This window comes from Phaseolus vulgaris, chromosome 4, assembly GCF_000499845.2.
Source record: "Phaseolus vulgaris cultivar G19833 chromosome 4, P. vulgaris v2.0, whole genome shotgun sequence".
Classification (NCBI taxonomy): domain Eukaryota; kingdom Viridiplantae; phylum Streptophyta; class Magnoliopsida; order Fabales; family Fabaceae; genus Phaseolus; species Phaseolus vulgaris.
Window position 1 is genome coordinate 39,685,878 of NC_023756.2, and position 21,609 is coordinate 39,707,486.

Consider the following 21,609-nt stretch of genomic DNA (forward strand, 5'->3'; position numbering starts at 1 on the left):
TCCCATCATTCCAAGGATGAAGCGTTTGTTTGCAAACCCAAACGATGCTAAGAATCTTAGATGGCATGTAGATGAGAGGAAATGTGATGGCATGTACCGACATCCAACTGATTCTATTTAGTGGAAGAAATTTGATGATGAGTTTCCAGAGTTTGGTAAAGAATCAAGAAATATCCGACTTGGTTTAGCTACAGACGGAATGAATCCGTTTGGTAATATGAGTACAAATCACAGTTCATGGCCTATTTTACTAGTTATTTACAACTTACCTCCTGGATTGTGCATGAAGCGAAAATACATGATGTTGTCTATGATGATATCCGGTCCAAAACAACCAGGGAATGATATTGATGTATATCTAAGTCCTCTAATTGAAGATTTGAAGTTAATGTGGGACTAGGGTGTTGAAGTATTTGACGGATTTGCTAATGAAACTTTCAAGCTTCATGCCATGTTATTTTGCACCATCAATGACTTTCCGGCATATGGTAACTTATCAGGTTATAGTGTTAAGGGACATAAAGCATGTCCAATATGCGAAGAAGACACTACTTCTCAACAATTGAAACATGGAAGGAAAACAATATATCTTTTGCATCAGAGGTTTCTTAGAAGTCATCATCCTTACCGGAGGTTGAAAAAAGCCTTTAATGGACACCAAGAGGCTAGTGGTCCACCAACTCCCTTAACCGGTGTTGAGGTTTGCGAAAAGGTAAATAACATAGACCACACCTTCGGTAAGTCAAAAAAAAGTCATTTGTGACAAACATTTGGAAGAAGAAATCAATCTTCTTTGATCTTCCGTACTGGTCGAGGTTAGAAGTCAGACATTGTATATATGTAATGCATGTTGAGAAGAATGTGTGTGATAGCTTAATTGGTACACTTCTTAACATTAACGGGAAGACGAAGGATGGTCTAAATGCTCGTTTAGATTTGATTGAGATGAACATACACGGCGAGTTGGCACCCATAGAAATGGGTAAGCGTACATATTTTCCCCCAGTCTGTTACACAATGTCAAAAGATGAAAAAATTAGTTTTTGTCAATTTCTAAAGGGTGTGAAAGTGCCACAAGGACATTCCTCAAATGTGAAGAGCCTAGTGTCAATGCAAGATTTGAAGTTAATTGGGTTGAAGTCTCATGATTGTCACATCTTGATGCAACAGTTGTTGCCGGTAGCTATCCGTGGGATCTTACCAAAAAATGTTAGACATACCATAACCCGTTTGTGCTCATTCTTCTCTTCCATCTGTTGTAAAGTCATTGATCCCTCAAAACTAGATTAACTTCAAAATGAAATTGTTGTTATCTTGTGTGAATTGGAGATGTTTTTTCCTCCGTCTTTTTTTGACATCATGGTTCGTCTAGTAGTGCATCTGGTAAGAGAGGTTAGATTGTGTGGACCAGTGTACTTAAGATGGATGTATCCTATTGAGCAGTATATGAAAATTTTGAAAGGTTATGTGAAAAATCATTATCGTCAGAGGCTTCAATGATTGAAAGGTACATAGCTGAAGAAAGTATTGAATTTTGTTCAGAGTACATGACCAAAGAAAATCCAATTGGTTTTCCAACTAATTCATGGCACCACAGGCGTTCTACAAGTAAATGTTTACGTGGTGTGAATATTGTAAGCAAATCTCGATCAGAAGTCTTGCAAGCACATTTGTACATATTAAATAACACAAATGAAGTTATACCTTACATAGAAGCTCATAAAGCCATTGTGAAGGCAAATAACCCAAGACAAGTAAAGAAATGGGTCTTGATGGAACATAATAGAACTTTCATGCCTTGGTTTAAAGACGAGGTGTTCAAGGATTCAACGGCATCAGAGACCTTGACCTAGTTGGTTGCTGGATTGAAGTTTGATGTCATCTCCTGTACAGCGTACGAAGCGAATAATTGTATATTTTACACGAAGTCCATGGATGAAAAGAGTACAGTTCAAAATTCTGGTGTTACTCTTGAAGTCGAGTCAATGTAGTTTTCGACTTCGAAAGATACAAATCCAGTACTTGGATCAATGACATACTATGGGTTTATAGAAGAGATATGGGAGGTTGACTACACTAAGTTTTTCGTTCCAGTTTTCAAGTGTAAATGGGTTGACAATAAAAGTGGGGTTAAAATTGATGAATCAGGATTCACACTAGTGGACTTTCGAAAGAGAGGGTATCGAGATGAGCCATTTATAATGGTTCAACAAGCATCTCAAGTTTTCTACGTGAAAGATCCTACGTCAAAACATTGATATGTCGTTTTACACAGGAAAAAAACAAGGGGAGGCCATAGATGATATTGAAAATGGTGACCCCCGTTCATTCACACCAATGATAATTAATAAAGATGACGATGTACTTGATGATGTACATGCAACCCGTAAAGACCACAATGAAGGAATTTACATATGAACTTTCAACCCACATGCAACCCGTAAATAAGCATTTATAATTTTATGTATTATTTTTATATGATTTTAATTCGATGAAGATTAACTAATGTTTGTTACCTAATTTTTTTAACAAAGACATGGATGACGATCAGACCCCACTCAGACCTCGATCTGGACGAGGCAGCAGAGGACCCACTAGATTGAAGCGTCTCGCATTGAGACGTGTTGCTGGTGAGAAGACACGTGTTGACATTGACGTCAACATTTGAGTGGCTTTTGGTCCTAAAGCAGATGAGTTTATGAGCTATCTTGGAGTTGTTTCTCGTGAGAGGCTCTCCATTTTGATTAATTCATGGGATGAGGTGTCAGAGGTCGACCGGAACATGATCTGGGAGGATGTTCTGGTAAGCTTTACATTTTGATATAATGCTTTTTAATATTCATTGATTAATTTTAATTTGGTGATGTTATTTTTGCAATGGATGATTACCATTATAAGACTAGGTGTTAAATCTGGTTGGAAAGAGGTAATAACATGATATGTTAAATCATTTTTATAATTCTTGAACATATATATATATATATATATATATATATATATCTAAAAACTAATTTATGTCAACTATATTTTGCAATGCAGTTATTCACGGAAGAAACACCAATGAATTCGGAAGCCTTGTCATATGTCAGAGATTCTTGGTCCACATATTTCATAAATTTTTATAGCTCTAGGATAGCTTATCAATAGTGTAGGTTTTATTATGTAATTTGATTACTTGTAATGTACATTTTGATTCTCTCAATTTATCTCTATATTTCTGTGTTTTTCTAGCTGGGTACATTTTGATCAATATGCAGATTAATTTATATGGTTTAGGGACAATACAGATTGCACTGGAAAAAAAAACACCATTTACAAGTGCGGTTATTTACCAAAGCCGCATTTGTAAATCAAAAAACATGATTTACGAATGCGGCTATTACCAAAGCCGCATTTGTAAACCTTAAACCCCTAAACCTTCACCTCATTCAGAAGAATATACAAATGCGGCTATATAGCCGCATTTGTATCTCTCTGATATACGAATGCGGCTCTACAACCGCATTTGTAAATGTAAAATAGCCGCACTTGATTAGCATTTCTGCGCTAGTGATAGACTTTAAATGACTTTGTTACCATATTACAAAGTGAATTTTAAGCCTAACTCAACCCCATAAAACAGGCTCATGGGATAAGGTTTGCATTCACTTATATACAATGAAATATTATTATCTCTAGTCAATGTGGGATCTCCAACCTATATGGTGGAATATTCTAAGTTGTAGGAAACAAGAATAAATATACAATTCATCAAAATACCTAACTTATAATGATTTTTTTTCCTTTTATACAATTTTTGGTTTTCATTATCAATTGTTTGTAGATTTTATTTGTGTTAATTTTATACTTATTGTTTACGATGATTTTTCTTTTTACGAGTTTCTTTTTATTTTTCACATATGGTATATTTCACAGAAAAATAAGATAAATAAAACGACCTTAAAAAACATTGGAATTTTTTCAAAAATATTATTTTTCCCTCATCCTATATATGTCATAATGTTTCCTTTTAAAATTCTAACTATTCAAACTTTTTCATGTAAAATATTTCATAAAATTTTCTATATGAAAGGAGAATACCCTCCATTTTTATTTGTGTTGGGTAAAGAGATAATAAACTTATTAAAAATGATTATGAATGTTTAGAAATTTAATACAATTATCAATTTTAAATTAAAATAAACGCATTAAATACGTGTTTTAATTTTAAATTAAAGTCTAAATATTTATTTTAAAATTTTCATTCAAATACTTAATTTAATTAAGAACAAAACATACAATAAATAAAAAATAAAATATATTAAAAAACCATAAACTAATAAATAAAAAAATTTGAAAAATCACAACAAACCGACGGGAAATAAAAAAATAAATTAACCTCAAAACATGCTACAAAACATGATTTTAACCAAAAAAAACTTAGTCATGTTCCAAATCAAGACTTTAAAATAATTAAAAAGTTAAAAAATCTAAAAAAATAATAAAAATATACTCAATCATGAAATTGTGTTGAATCAGACGACTTTAAAAAAATTTAAAGAATGCTAAAATTTAAATATTATAACATTAAAATCGAGTTATTAGTAAATAGTTATTAAATAAAAACCAGATTAATAATAAAATAATTACTATTTCATTAAATTAGAAACTATTTTGTAAAAAAAATTATTAAAAAAATTATTAATATTTAAAATAATTTTTATTATTAATATAAATTTATAAAGTAATTTATAAATTGATATTTAATTATTAATTATCAAAATTTTAGTTACTAATTATTTTACATTCTAAATTAGTTTGTATTAATCTTTTAGAAGTTGATTTAGAATATAAAATATTAGTAACTAAAATCTTGATAGCTAGTTTAAATATCAATTTAGAAATTATTTTATAAATTTTTATTAATAATAAAAATCACTTTAAATATCAATAATTTTGTACTGGTCAGACCTCGAACATCAGCTTTGGAGAGGTCGACATCAGACTTGGATGTCGGACCTCAGTGGTCTGGTCACATTAATGGACCACGTAGGTGGGCCGCAGAAATAATAATGAGTTATCACCTAGATGAAAGAAGGACCTAAGTCACGAGAGAAGTTCATGCATGTGGTGTGTATAACGTTCAGGTGTAGCACAAGTAAATAACCCTTGGAGGCGCTAAGGCCCGTTAGGGTTAGGGTTTCCAAGGGTAGACTGCATGTATGACATGTGAATACTTAGGGCACCCATAAAACAGATGACCCTGCAACGCTGGTACATGAGTTGGTACCCTGGTGGCCATACTGTTAAAGATTTTGCACTCCAGAAGAGGCAAGTCTTGTGTCGTGGCTGCGTTAAGCTTATGCAACGCGTCACAAGATGCCTCCCCAGTAATCCTAATTCTACTAAAGGAACGATCCTCGTGGGATAGAGAGTTGACCTAGATACAACCTATATAAAGGGTGGTAAGAACCCAAGACAGGTATGTCGTTTCTAAGACTGAAACTGTTTTTACATACTTACTGTTTCTTAGCCCAGTATTGACTTGATCGTCGGAGTGCAATCAACAAGTAGGGCCCCCTCTGTTTCAATGGATCCATTCTCGACCACCCAAGAAGAGAGCTTAAACCACTAGGAAAAGGAGGAGCCGTCATCTGCCTTTGAAGTCAACGACGACTGAATCAACCGGCAAGAACAAATTTTTTTACATTTTTAAATAGTATTTAAGTTATCAACATAATAATTAATTATTTTTATCTCTAAATTTAATTATTATTTATCTATTTTTATATACTGTATAATTATAATTTCAACAAAATTGAAAAGAGAAACTTCAAAAATAAAAAATAAAAGAAAAACTTCTTCACTAACTCATGTTCAACCTCATGACTTCATAAAAAAAACCAATACCTAAAGTCGTGATCCAAGTCATGACTTTAAATACAAAAAGAAATTAAAAAACCTAAATTCATTGTGGGCCTCTTGATATCAGAAAAAAAAATACTTTTAATTTCGAAAAAAAATATTTTTTTAATACAAATTGTGTTTCAAACACCACTTCATTTAAAAAAGTAAAATAATACACATGCGTGTAGAAAGTAGTGTTTGAAAATACTATTTCTAAATAATCAATTAATAATATGTTTTGATTTGTTTTCAATTCTTCAACTTTAATACCTTCTCAAATCTAAATCACAAATCTCACTAATTTACAAATTAAAATCCATACGAAATTCTTTATTCAAAAATTAAAAATCCAAATTCTTAATATAATAATAATAATTATTATTAATTAATAATGACAAAAATATCATTAATAATAATAATATTATTAATATTAATATTAATAACAAAAATAATAATATAAAAATAAGATTAATAATAATATTAGTGATAATAACCATAAGAATATTATTATTATTATCAATAATGATAATATTAATAATAAAATCAATAAGATTATAATAATAATAATAATTATAATGATAATAATAATAATTATAATATAATAATAAAATATGTTTGATGAGTTCAATTCTTTCTAATTTAATAATAATAATATATTTTAATAATAATAATAATATAAATATAATATGAAAGAATAAATCATAATTATCAAAATGCAAAAAATAAGTTGAATTATCCAAATGCAATTTTTACATTTAAACAATTGTGGCAATCCAACAATTTGCTTTGGATGTTTTTTTGGCAGATTTTGGGAGGTCTATTTATCGTTCACTTAAAAGAGATAGCAAAAGTTATATTTAATTATAATAATATTTAATTATATGTTTTTAGTTTACATGAATTTCTTTTTCCTAGTCTATTTTAAGAGTTAGAAAATTAAGCACACTAATAAGTGCTACCCATTTTATGAGTTACCAAATTAGGACATGGTGACAAGGAAATGCAGAAAACGAAATCAAAAGACTTTTGAAGTCCTATCCATTATATGGATTGGAAAATTAGCACACCACACATAAATGATGAAAACAAAACTATTTTAAAGATCCACTTTTTTATTTTTCTCATGTAATCTATTATGTGAAAATGTATGAAAGAAATAGTTTATTTAAACAATTTGTCAACTTTATTCAAACAAAATAATTTTTACAATTACCTAACTCCTTAAATCACTTTTAATGTTATTAATTTATTTAACTTGCTTTCTTCTAATTGACAACCAATAATTATTTTTTAAAATTAATATTAAAATCTCTTTTTAACTCCATCTCTACCTATATTTCTAAAGGTCTCTGTTTTTGGTTCCACTTTCTTTTTCTCTTTGCTTTGTTTTTTTTATTAAATTTGAAAGACCTTGACTATAATAACCCAACTCATTGTTTGACACAGTCTTAGCCATTCATTCTCACACTCACTCATATATTATGGTTAGACCAAACCATCACATTTGAAGTTGTTTTTTTCTTATATATATGGTGAATATCCTAAGCTCTAGGAAACAAGAATAAATCTACAAGTCATCAAAATAACCTAACTTATAAGGATTTTATTTTTCCTTTATACGATTTTTGGTTTTCATTATCAATTGTTTGTAAAAGTTATTTGTGTAAATTTTACATTTATGTTTAGTATGATTTTTATTTTAAAATTTTCTATTTATTTTTCACATATGTTGCATTTCATTCAGAAGAAAATAAATAAAACGACCTAATAAAAGTGGACTTTTTCCAAAATATTATTTTCCCTCATCCTCCACAATCTTCCCTTTCAAAACTCTAGTTATTCACACTTTTTTTAATGTAAAATATTTCATACAAATTTCTATATGAAAGGATAAGTTATTTGTGTTGGTTAAAGAGATAACGTATTTGATATCTCTTATATTTAAATTTCAATTTGATGATACACGGATCATACATTAAAAATTGTGTTGTACGTGGGTTTATTAAGTGTCAAGAGACTCATAACCGATTTTGTTTAAAATAAAACTTAGGCCTTGGTCGGATAAAATACAATGAAAATAGATGTTTGGCAAGAGAAAATACAATGAAAATAGATGTTTGGCAAGAGAACGACCTGAGTGCTCTTTAAACTAAAAAATAAAACCCGCTCAAGAAGCTCACCTAAAATATTAGGGAATACAAAAAATATGGTTAGTAAGATTAGTAAGTACGATTTCAGTTAGTTAATTAAGAATTACTTGAGATTATCTATAAAGGGGAGAATTAAAAAACAAACGAGGATCGAAAGATATTTGGACTGGTTCTTGTGAAGAAAAGAATACCTTAATTTCCCGAAACTAGATTGAGCCATAACAAATTGGCGTCCACGTGGGGCTGGTAAAAGTTGTTCCGACCCCAACATTACATCAGAAAAGATACACTGTGCACCGCGTGATGAGGAACCAAGACTAAACACGACTGTGGAAATGGAAAACGATAACATATCTGTGCAACAACTCATGGAGAGCATGCAAGAACTCTAAAGGGAAACAAGTCAAAGATTTTCGGGTTCCACAAGATTTTAGGTTAAATAACGTTTTGAAAAAGTGTTAAAAATCATGAAACTGCTCAATGAATGACATATTTCTGTTTAGGATTTAGGTTAAATAACTGCTCAACGCAAGATTTTAGGTTAAATAACATTTTGAAAAAGTGTTAAAACCACGAAACTGTTCAACGAATGACATATGTCTTGTTTAGGGTTTAGGTTAAATAAAAGCTCAACGCAAGATTTTAGGTTAAATAACGTTTTGAAAAAGTGTTAAAATCACGAAACTGCTCAACGAATGACATATGTCTTGTTTAGGGTTTAGAGTTTAGGGTTTAGGTTAAATAACTGCTCAACGCAAGATTTTAGATTAAATAACGTTTTGAAAAAGTGTTAAAACCACGAAACTGTTCAACAAATGACATATGTCTTGTTTAAAACCGGCACGCTACTAAGTCTTTTCGCCTATTCGACTTAAGAATGGGAGATTGTTTGTTGTCTTGGGCCTATTCGATATTAAGGAGGCCCATGACATAAAATTTTATTTAAATAAAATTTAGGGTGTGTTCCGATAAAATATGATAGAAAGAGGTGCTCGACAAGAGGATAATCCAAGTGTTTTTTAATTTAAAAAATAAAATCCGCCCAAAATATCGAGAGTGCGAGAAACATTATTGATTTTTCTGTTAAAATAAATTAAAAAAAAAAGAAAGACAGTAACCACTATTTCAGTTAGTTAATTAAAAATTTCTTGAAATTATCTATAAAGGGGTGAATTAAAAAATAAAAAAGGATCCAAAAATATTTGAACTAATTTATGTGATGAAAATAATACCTTAATTTTCATAAACTAAATTGAAGCATAAGAAAAATATACAACTTAAATTATATATATATATATTTATTTATTTATTTTATTAGCAGCTTAAGTTATATTTAATCAGAATATTTTTTACAGTTAATTCTTTTAATACCTTTCTACTTGCCTACTTATTTGGCGTTCTAAGACGAAATCTTGTGGTAAGTAATAACAAAAGTTATGCATTATTAACTTAATTCAAGCTTCTTTCTTATCCCATCTCAATCCATAATTAATTTTAAAAAACCAACGTCTATATATTATTTTAAATAAAAATAATTTACAACAGATTTGTTTTCTAACACACGCTTCACAAACTTTTTATGTTTGATCCCAACATTTTATGAACCATAGAAAAATAAATGAAAGACTCCTAATATATAAAAACATTTGAAAATAAAAATATATCTTTATATTAAACACAACTTTTTAACTCATAAATACAAACAAAAACAAAATATTACAAGTGAAAAGTGTTTGGATGATTTTGTAACAAAATTGAAATTGTGTTATTTTTGGATAAATTAAAGTCTTAATTGAAAAAAAATGGAGAATAGAGGGATGAAGCTAAGATGTCATTACAAAATTAATTAAATTATTTTCACATGTTAAAATTTTGAAAATTTCTTTTAGAACTCTCTTCCATCATGGAACTTGGAACTGGAGTGCTTCGTCAAGCAAATAAAAAAAATTGTAGATGAATCACATCAAATTGAAAGAAAGAAATAAAAACAAAGAGTGCAAGGACATAATTAAAGTTGGTCTTTCACATAAATGAACTTCACACGATTATAAGACATCACAAAAACAACCAATTCTAAGGATCTCTGTGAAATACACTCATAATTGGGATGGAAATGGATGCAAATAATAAATGAATTCTAAAAATTCATTTCAAGTGAGTTGAAAGTATAAAGGAATTGATTGAGACAAACTTTAAAACAAAAAGAGATATGATTGAGTTATAACATGCATATTGTGGAAATAGGTAGTGGCTTGTATATAACTATTTATGTGGGAGAAAGTAGAAAGCACAATGTGTTAACATTTTGTTATTTTTTTACACAATATTATTTGTTTGTCCCTATTGTACTTTTTTCCGTTTCCTTTTCTTTATCACTTCCTCTTTTTTCATTTGTACATGTCTCATTTTTGTTTTGTTTTTCTACAAAAATATTAAAATAAATTAAATTAAATTTCAAATACTCTGAAATGAAGGTAAAAATGTTACACTCAAAATTAAGTATTTACATGGAGCTTAAATCTTGCCATTGAGAAAGAAAGTAGTCTTTTTTATATCATATAGAGATTTGAATAAGAATGCTTCCCCTTTTATCTAAAACAGAGTACCAAATCCAATTTTAATGCTAATGTAGAACCAATTTGTGTAAGAATGTATGACTTTAAACTAGAGGGGGTGAATGGTTTAAAGAGGGTTTTCGCAAAATTTTAAGTCTATAATGAAATCACTTCGAGAAAACTTGATTAAGAAATCAATTTGCCAAAAACACAAAGCAAATAAGCATAGCACCAGAAAAACAATCGGTTATTTCGCAGAAACAATCGGTTGTTTATACCAGTTCACAAATATAAACTGAAATTAAAGAGTTCAAGGAATAAAGAGAATGCACACAGAGGTTTATACTGGTTCACTCTTAAACCAAGAGCTACATCCAGTCTTCCCAGAAACCCATGGGGAATCCACTGAGCAATCAACCCTATATTACTTACAACACCACCAAAGAAGTGACCTTGATCCCCTCAAGACACACACTTCCTTTGGCTCAGCACAAACACCACTAAGAATGCTGATCTTGACAACCTCAAGAACACACAACACTTCTCAGCTTCACACATAGAGTTTCTTCAAAGTTCAAAAGGATTACACTTGTTAGAAAAAAGATCTGAAATCAATACAAGATGAAAATCCTATATCACACTCTCTTTGATCAAAGCAATCTCAAAGCAATCTCCAACTCTTGAAAAGCAAAATCAGTGAAAAACTCAAATCTGTTTTTCTTTTTTTAAATCTCAGTTCTTGTTTGTTACATAAAGTGAACAAACTATTTATTGCATTCAAAGACTGGTTAAAGCATTTAAAATTGGAGCGTAATCAATTATAAAATCATTTAATGCTAATGCTCAGTCAAAGCACAAAACAGTTTTCTGTTATGGTCCCAAAACAAACAATCGGTTGAATGCTCGAATCAATCGGTTGTTTTGGTTTGACAGCAAGTCAACCATCAAAAACAGTTTTCAACATTTCTAAAAACAACTAAGTATAAAACAATCAGTTGTTTCGACAAAACAACAGGTTGTTTTTCACTTAGTTTGAAAAACAATTTTCAATTAAAAGGTTTGAGAATGCTTAAGCTTTGGATTCAATCAAGAGTGGATTTACACAAATAATCTACCCCAGATCCTATCTAAAGACAGCTCAGCAACAACAAGCATATCTTGCCTTCCATCAACCTTCAAAGGGTTTGGATTCTTCAAAGCTTGAACACACTTGATTCAACAATTTGATCTCAAGATATTACAATTTCACTTCAAAAAAATAGAAACACAACATTTCCAAGAGAGAGAGATGCATATTATAATTTGTGGGAGCAATAATTTCTCCAAAAAGATTTTTTACTACAATTGAGGTAAAAACTTAAACATAATATGATATTCAAACTATATTATTTTATGCTTTTCATAAAATATATACTTCGAAACTTCTAATGATTTATTTTTATAGAATATTATAAATTATTGTTTCTTTCACTGAATTTTTTTCCTGAATTTGTCATTAATAATCAACCAATAGTCACCAACAAGATTGTAGCTTGTACCACATATCATCAAGGAAACAAAAATATGCATATCTCCATGATCTATAAATGAACAAAGGAGCAACAATTACCCAAAATCCCACAACAAATCCAAGTGTCATGCTAACAAAGAACCAATTCACTCCATGCTCACCATTCTCTATTCTAGAATGGTCAATATATGAACTTTGTTGGTTCGAACTGCAATTGATAAGTAGAGGTGAACCACACAAATTATTTCCAACAAAGTTAGATGCGTCAAAGCTTTGAATTTGAATGCCTGTTGGAATCTTTCCCTTTAAATGGTTATAAGACAAGTCTAGGTGGTTGAGAAAGCTCAACTTTGATATGGTTAGAGGGATTTCTCCTGAAAGTTGATTATTTGAGATATCAATGGATTCTAACAATCTCATATTGGCAACACTTGGTGGAATTTGACCAGATAATTGATTCTTGGATAAATTCAAATATATCAAACCATCTAGATCTGTGATTTCTCTAGGTATTTCTCTTGATAATTTGTTCCTTGATAGATCAATGCTTGTTACCAGACCCAAGATGTCTCTATACTCAATTCCTACTCCTTTTAGCCAAAGTAGCACACTAACCATATGTTCGGAAGTGTAATATGAAGTATAAGATTCAAAATAGATACCATTATGTCTACTTTTATTCCTAAGTCTCATGGCAATCAATTTATTGAAACAAGTAGGTATATTTCCAGACAAATGGTTTTCTGCAAGATCTACAACCTGAAGGAAACTCATATCACATATTTCATTTGGAATGTGACCAGAAAAGTTGTTTGATCGAAGACAAAGGATTTTCATATTTAATAACTTTTCTCCAACCCATAGAGGAATAGTCCCTGAAAGATTATTTTCCCTTAGGTCCAATATTATTAATTGGTTGTTCTTCTTCAAACTGGTAGGAAATACTCCTGAGAGAAAATTCTTACGAATTTGAAAAGATTGCAACCTTGCCAAGGAACCCATGGATGAGGGTAAGCTCCCAAAAAAATGATTATTTTGTAAACTCACATCCACTAGAAATGGCCAAATGTTCCAACAATTTGGTAAATCTCCTAACAAATTATTTGATGCCAGATTGAGAAATCCCAATGCCATCGACTTGTCTAGATTTCTGCATAAAAAATCATCCATGGATCCAGAAAGTGAATTGCTTGAAAGATCTAAGTTGACCACATCATTTGAAGATAAAGCAATTTTCCATGAAAATGATTTTTGCTTAGATCAACATTGTAGACAGATATTGGATTCTTTAATGTAGCCCCCAGCTCACCATGGATTTGATTATGAGAGAGGTCCAAATAAGAAGCTTGAGAAAATTGTTCCCAAAACCAAGTGGGAATAGTATCTAATATCCCAATGTTTGACATCATTAGATCTTGTAGTATATTTTGTGATTGAATCCATGATGGAAAGTTGGGACCCAATTTCCACGAGTTTAAATACAAGCTGGTAAGCTAAAAAGTAGGAAACCAATCGAAACCCACTTTTAAAGTCAAATTGTTTCTTGAGGCAGAAATTTGTTGCAACATCGTAAGATTTGCAAGATTATCCTCTGTGACAACTCCTTTAAAATAATTATCTTCAATTTGAATATATACTAATTTAGAGAATGACCCAATACTTTCAAAAGGATTTCCATTGAATTGATTGTTGGTTATATCAAGATACATTGACGATGAAAGTTTTCCAAATGATCTAGGCAGGGTACCACTAATTGAGTTGCCTCCAAGATCAAGTATGACTAGAGAAGTCGAATTTCCCACAGCATTAGAAATAGTCCCATGCAAGTTGTTGCTTTCTAGGTTCAAGATCTTGAGATGATGAAGTCTATATAACCCATTAGGAATTGAAGACGAGAATGAATTGAAAGCCAAGTCAAGATTTTCAAGAAGTGTGAGGTTTCCAATGCTATCAGGAACTGGACCTCCAAAATTGTTAAATCTTAAATTAAGAGAAACAAGTGTTTCAGTCCAAAAACCCACTCTGGAACAAAAGAAATTGTAAAAGCAGAAATATCAAGATTGAGAAGAGATGAAAAGTTAAATAAGGATGGTGGATTATTGTGAGGGAATGCACATGTTGACAAACGTAAGTGCATTAAAGAAGGAAGATCTTGAATAGTGTGAAGCCAATTAAATGATTGGGATAGATTTATTTATTAAAGGATACGGATACCAGAGTTATAAAAGGATACTAATATTAATTGGGTGTCTTTTCTAATTATCAGTTGTTTCTCTTTATAGAGGAGAATAATTTGGTGTCTTTTCTAATTATCAGTTGTTTCTCTTTATAGAGGTGAATAACCTTTCTTTTGTCTTGTGTGTTATGATTCTAGTATTTAATTATTGATTCTTTTCCTTTTTAGTTAAACCTAGAATGAGTGTACTACTTGTATATATTCAGACCATTTGTTTTGATTTGAATAACAAGAAAGAAGAGATATTCATTCTCATATCCTTTGTCTTTAGTTTACTCTTTTGTTTATCTCTGTTCTCTTTTGTTCATCTTTGTTCTATTTTGTAATATGGTATCAGAGCCATTTTCGAGCCTATCCTAGCGAGTGTTTGTGTTGGACCTATCGTGCCACCCACTATCGGGCCGCTATCGGACCACCCATAATATATAGTCCCACGCACAAGTTGGTAGTCTCGGCGTGAGGGGAGTGTGTTGGAGATCCCACATCGCTTAGAGATTAGAGCCTTTCATTGTATATAAGTGGGTGCAAACCTCAACCTCATGAGCCGGTTTTATGGGGTTGAGTTAGGCTTAAAGTCCACTTCGTAACTAGAGCTCTAGTTGCTACATTTATCTATGGGTGAAGTTGTTGATCCCTTACAAGATCTTTGTTCACCTTACCATGTTAGTTTATCAGATAATTCATCCTTGAATAGAGTTTACTCTCTCATTACACAACAAGAGAGGCAAGTTTTTGGTGATCAATCCAAGGCAATGATTGCTACTAGCAAAGGAGGTTATAATAACAATGCTACGATTTATGGCATGGGTGGTGGATATGGAAGAAGAAGCTATGGAAGAGGATATACTTCCAAAATTTGCAGTTATTGTGGAAAGACAGGGCATATTAAACCCTTTGGATCTACACACATCATCAATACTGTTAATGTCAGTGCTAGTGATCTAGAAACCCTTTGGCATTTTCGATTAGGCCATATTTCAAATAAATGTATTGATGTTATCAAGAATAAATTTCCTTTTGTTAAATATAACAAATCTTTTGTTTGTGATGTTTGTCATTTTACAAAGCAAAAAAGACTTTCTTTTCCTATTAGTACATCTAAATCGGAAAAATGTTTTGATTTGATTCATGTAGATATTTGGGGACCATACTTGATGTGAATGTAACTACAAGAATACATGATTCTTTGACATTCTTAGGAGCAACTTGAGCTGGTCATAAATGGCACCTTACTTTAGAATTGGATCAATGTTCTAATTCAAGAACTCACCAAGACTTAGCACCAACCAAGACTCATATGGAAGTCCATATATTGTCAAATGGAATCATAACACAAGAAATAAAGAACAAGAATTGCAAGCTGGACAGAATTGAAATAATAAACTACTGCACCGAACAGAAACTAGAAACAAAGCTGGAAAACAAAAAATTAAACGGTAGAAATGAAAAGAAACAACAAACAAAGCTAATCTACCGAATGGAATTGAAAGAACATGAAGGAAGAACACTTATAGAAGGAGTTTGCTAGATTTTGAGAATTGGAAGAACACTTCACGCTACTTGGTTCCTTGATCCAAGATAAGTGATGGAGTGCCGCCACTTGAAGCTCACCATAGCTCACAAGATAAGGTAAAGGAAGAAGAAGACTCAAGACTCACAATTTCTCTCCAATTTTGAGTATAGTCTCTCTACTATAAAATTCCAATCTGAAAAATACAAAGAGAAGCTCCTTATTTATAGCCTATGAGGTGCTGAAAATGCAAGCTAAATGACACACAAATGCAATGAAATTCGGCGCCAATCTAGACAATGAAGGAAGTGTGACTTTCCTTCCTAGTTTGGCACCTCCTAACCTCCTATCTACACTCCCCCCTATACTCCCTTACTACTTACACCTTTTTATTACATCCACGCCCCTATTCTACAAAAGAAATAAGAAGAGCCATCTTATTATACTCTTGTCCCAAAGCTCTTGCCATGCTCCTAGTAATTCGTTGGGCTTGGACCCCTTGATGAGCTTGGGCCCCTTGTTGGGCTTGGGCTTCATGGGCTTGAGCATCCTCTACTTGGTTTCCATCAATACTCAATACCATCAATTCATGGCCATAAATATTTCTTGACCATAGTTGATGACTATTCGAGGTACACATGGATTTTTCTTTTGAACAAAAATATGAAGTTGTTAAGGTTTTAGAACATTTTGTTATTTTTGTTCAAACACAGTTTGAGACAACAATAAAAATAATAAGAAGTGATAATGGAACTGAGTTTGTCATGACTAATTTTTTTGTCAGTAAAGGAATAATACATCAAACATCATGTGTCAATACTCCACAACAAAATAGTATAGTTGAAAGGAAACATGGTCATTTATTAGATGTAGCAAGAGCTCTTATGATACAATCTCATTTACCCAAAATTTATTGGTCATATTCTGTGATACATGTTGCGCATATTATAAACATGCTTCCCACACCTGTTTTAAACTATTCTTCCCCTCATGAAATGCTTTTCAAAACTGATGCAGATTTTAATGGATTAAAGGTGTTTGGTTCTTTATGTTATGCTAGCACTTTGTCAACAAATAGAAGAAAATTTGATCCAAGAGCATCAAAATGTGTTTTTATTGGTTGTCCAAGGTGGACAAAAGGATATATTTTGTTGAATATTCAATCAAGAGAAATTTTTGTGTCTAGGGATGTTGTCTTTTATGAACATGTTTTTCCGTATCAAAGGGTTCAAGATACTAGTAATGAAACTAACAGTCCTGATATTGATGATCAAATTTTGTTTGCTGAAGATGAATCTGTCTTAAGTCAGCCATCACAAGTCATTCTTGCACCTTGTGATAATACACCTTGTGATAATGTTGAAAATAGCAGTGATAATAATTGTGAGTCACAAATTGAGGTTTTAGACGTAGATTGTTCCCATATAGACCAAAACCTCAATGAAAATCATGATATAGAACAAAGTTCTAAATCAGATCCATCTGTCCGAATGAGCACAAGAATAAAAAGATCACCTGAGTATTTAAAGGATTATCATTGTAATCTTAACGTTTCCAGTACATCTTCAAGAGTTAAATATCCTTTGAATTCTGTTTCGTCTTATAGCAATTTATCACCTTCTTACAAATCTTTTGTTATGTCTATTTCTTCACATGTTGAGCCAAACACTTATTCTGAAGCTGTGAAACATGACTGTTGGAGAAAAGCTATACAATGTGAGATATCTGCTTTAGAGTCAAATCAAACTTGGGAGACTGCTCTTCTGCCTCAGAACAAAGCTGCCATAGGTTGCAAATGGATATTCAAAATAAAATATAAGGCTGATGGGACAATTGAAAGGTATAAAGCAAGGTTAGTGACAAAGGGATATACACAAACAGAAGGCATTGACTACCTTGATACTTTCTCTCCAGTAGCAAAGATGACCATCATAAGGTTGCTTCTTTCTTTAGCTTCTATTTATAATTGGGAATTGAAACAATTAGACATAAACAATGCCTTTTTACTTGGAGATTTGAAAGAAGATGTATACATGGTTGCTCCTCCTGGATTGACTTCTATTCCACCAGGAAAAGTTTGTAAACTAAAAAAGGCTTTATATGGTCTTAAGCAAGCTAGCAGAGAATGGTTTGCCAAACTGTCATCATTTTTGCTTTCTATGGGATATACTCAATCTATGAATGATCATTCTTTGTTCATTAATTCTTCTGAAGGATCTTTTACAACACTATTGGTATATGTGGATGATATAATATTGACAGGAAATAATAAAGAAGAGATTGCTTGAATCAAACAAGCCTTGAATCTGACATTCAAGATTAAAGATCTTGGGAATTTAAGATATTTTCTTGGTCTAGAAGTAGCAAGAAGTAAACAGGAATAATGGTAAATCAAAGGAAATATGCATTGGAATTATTAACAGATGCAGGTCTTTTAGCCTGCAAACCTGCACCCACTCCTATTGATAATCATGAGAAATTCTCTTCTACTGGAAGTGTTCCTTTCACAGATATTCAAGACTACAGAAGATTGATTGGAAGACTTATGTATCTCACTAATACCCGACCTGACATAACATTTTCTGTGCAACAACTTTCTCAATTTCTTGCTAAGCCTACAATTGCTCACTATAATGCAGCGATTAGAATTCTCAGATATATCAAAGGGGCTCCAAGTCTTGGTCTATTTTTCTCTTCCACTACCTCTGTTCATCTGAAAGCCTTTTGTGATAGTGATTGGGGCACCTGTAGTGATTCAAGACAATCACTAACTGGTTTTAGTGTGTATCTTGGGAATTCTCTCATATCTTGGAAATCAAAGAAGCAAGGAACAATATCAAAGAGTTCTTGTGAAGCTGAATATAGGGCAATGGCCACTGTTACATGTGAAATTCAATGGCTAACTTATCTTCTTCAAGATTTCAAAGTTCCTTTTGAGCAACCATCTCTTTTATACTGTGACAATGACTCAGCAAGATACATTGCAACAAATCCAGTGTTTCACGAGCGTACAAAACATATAGAAATAGATTGTCACGTGGTCCGGGAAAAATTAAAGAAGGGTCTCATCCATTTGCTTCCCATTTCCACCACAGAGCAACTGGCTAATATTTATACCAAAGCTTTAAGTCCTCAATATTTTAATAATATTTGTTCCAAGCTGGGTCTCATCAATATTTGCTCCCCAGCTTGTGGCGGGGTATTAAAGGATACAGATACCAGAGTTATAGAAGGATCCTAATATTAATTGGGTGTCTTTTCTAATTATCAGTTGTTTCTCTTTATAGAGGAGGATAATTTGGTGTCTTTTCTAATTATCAGTTGTTTCTCTTTATAGAGGTGAATAACCTTTATTTTGTCTTGTGTGTTATAATTCTAGTATTTAATTATTGATTCTTTTCCTCTTTAGTTAAACCTAGAATGAGTGTACTACTTGTATATATTCAGACCATTTGTTTTGATTTGAATAACAAGAAAGAAGAGATATTCATTCTCATATCCTTTGTCTTCAGTTTACTCTTTTGTTCATCTCTGTTCTATTTTGTAATATTATTCCTCCCAAACCAAGATGTTCAAGCTTGGAAAGACTTGACAAGCAATGAAGGTTTTGAGGGAACATAGAATAACTTTGCAAGTGAAGGTAGACCAAATTGGATAGATTCCCAATATGAGAGGGAATATTTCCACTGAATGCAGCGTTAGAGAGATCAAGGTGAGTTAGGGAAGTCATTTTCCCAAGGTGAGTAGGAAGTGACATACCTGGTGTCCGTAAGAACATGCCACTCAAGTCAAGATATCGTAGTTTGGAAAGACTTGATACCCAATCAATATTTTCTGCAAACAGATAATTACTTCCAAGGTCAAGATAGAACAAATTGGAGAGATTTCCAATCTGAGGAGGAATGTTCCCGTCGAATCCAGCGTATGAAAGATTGAGGTGAGTTAAGGAAGTCATTGTTGCGATGAAAGAAGGAATTGGCATATTACCAAAATGATTGCCGCTGAAATCCAAGTAATTCAAATACTTCAAGTCAACCAAACAAGGATTAATCTCTCTAGAAAATACCGATCTAGAATAATCTTCGTATGTTTGTTGATTGAATACATCTTCATGAAAGAAACTAGGTTCTGTGTTGAGGTGAAGCTCTGCAACGTGTGTTGGAGATCCCACATCGACTAGAGATTAGAGCCTTTCATTGTATATAAGTGGGTGCAAACCTTAACCTCATTGAGCCGGTTTTATGGGGTTGAGTTAGGCTTAAAGTCCACTCCGTAATATGGTATCATAGCTATTTCGAGCCTATCCTAGCGATTGATTGTGTTGGGCCTATCGTTCCACCCGCTATCGGGCCGCTATCGGACCACCCATAATATATAGTCCCACACACGAGTTGGTAGTCTCGGCGTGAGGGGGGTGTGTTGGAGATCCCACATCGACTAGAGATTAGAACCTTTCATTGTATATAAGTCCACTTCTTAACAACGTGAACTGTGATGTTGTTGCATAGAACTCCAACCCAGTGGCAACAATTAGAATCCACAGTTGCATTCCAAGATGAAAGCCTATTTGAAGTATCTTTGAGATGATGCTTCAGCTTCAAGAGTGTCTCTCTCTCATTTGGGATGCACACTATCTCTCTCCACACACCAAAACTTGACATAAAAAGTGAAAGCCAACAAAGGTGAACGAGAATTAAAATAGAACACTGCTTCATCACACAAGCTCTGTATAACAAACTAAATGTTTATTGTATCAGAAATCTTGGTTCTGCATATTAAACTCTTTCTGTTATATATATACTCGTTGGGCAAAGCCCTTTTTTCTTCATTTTAAACATTTTTTACTCTTTCAATCAGTTATTCACTTTAAAATTCTAATATCACTTGGATTCGTAGACTGCGAAGAGTCTACATTGTTTTTTTGTTTACTTGAAAAGTCTTCGTTCAAAGTCTTTGGGTAGGTTGTTATGTTGTCTCTTTCCAATTGAATTTGTAGTTGAACATTACAGCTTTGCCACATGAAAATTATCATAAGCATTGCGGAAAACATTTTATTCCTTTATTTTAAACGTTCTTTTAGTCAGGATTACTTATATAATACATGTTTAAACTTTTGTCCTGTATAATTTTATTTTATTATTTTATCAAGCCTATTACCCAATTTTTATTATTTTATGTTTTTTAGTGTTTTTTATATATATGCATAGGCCTTTTTCTGATGAGATTAGGTTATAATTATAATTAATAAAGTTAAAATTTACCCACTTGAGCATGTGATATGCAAGTCCATGCAACTTTTCCATTAATATTGTATATTTTTTGTTTTTTTGATTTTATTACACCGTATATGGACTTCATGTTCTTGGATTTACTGTAACTGTTTAGATTAAAGAGTTGTTAATTGATTATATATTGTACCTTAATCGATTATATATTGACTCATAATTGAGTCAGATCTAAAAAACCCCTTATTCTCTTGTATTTTTCGTTCACATTCTCTGCCAGGTAAAACCCAACACAATGATATTAGACTCACTCTCACCTTTTCAAATTGACACGTAAAATAAGTAATTACTTTTCGCATTTCTTATATATTCCATCTTATTTTTTAATTGTAAATCTTCTGTTCAAAATTTTGTTTCTATTTAATTATATGCCCTCTCAAAATTAAAACTACATTCATTGTGGTTTTACTAAATATACCCTTATTATTGAGAAAAGAAAAAAAATATTTTAGATACTTTATCATTATTAAAATGAAA

The 21,609-nt window shown here is 31.8% G+C and overlaps 1 pseudogene; it reads right to left on the minus strand.

The window, feature by feature from the left end:
- Nucleotides 1-12,059: 12,059 nt before the first annotated feature.
- LOC137837628 (receptor-like protein EIX2) lies at nt 12,060-20,613 on the minus strand (annotated as a pseudogene).
- Nucleotides 20,614-21,609: the final 996 nt, after the last annotated feature.